Here is a 371-nt window from a genome sequence, read left to right on the forward strand (position 1 = left end):
CTACTCCATTAATATTCCAACTGCAAGTATCTACTTACTTCACCAGGATTCTTCCAGATTCTCTAGACTCTGGAACAGTTCCTACAAGCAAGAACTTCCTTCCTCAGATAAGGAGATCAAAACTGCATTCAATATTCCAGATGTGGTCTCACCAATGTCCTGTATAATTGCAGCAAGTCATCCTTGCTTTTGTAATCAAATCCCCTCACTATGAAGGCCAATGTACCAGTTACTTTCTTTACCATCTGCTGCACCTGTATGCTTACCTTCAATGATAGTAGGAACTGCAGATGCTGGAGAATCCGAGACAACAAGGTGCAGGGATGGATGAACACAGCAGGCCAAGCAGCATCATAGGAGCAGAGAGGCTG

This window comes from Rhincodon typus, chromosome 29, assembly GCF_021869965.1.
Source record: "Rhincodon typus isolate 14 chromosome 29, sRhiTyp1.1, whole genome shotgun sequence".
NCBI classification, from domain to species: Eukaryota; Metazoa; Chordata; class Chondrichthyes; order Orectolobiformes; family Rhincodontidae; genus Rhincodon; species Rhincodon typus.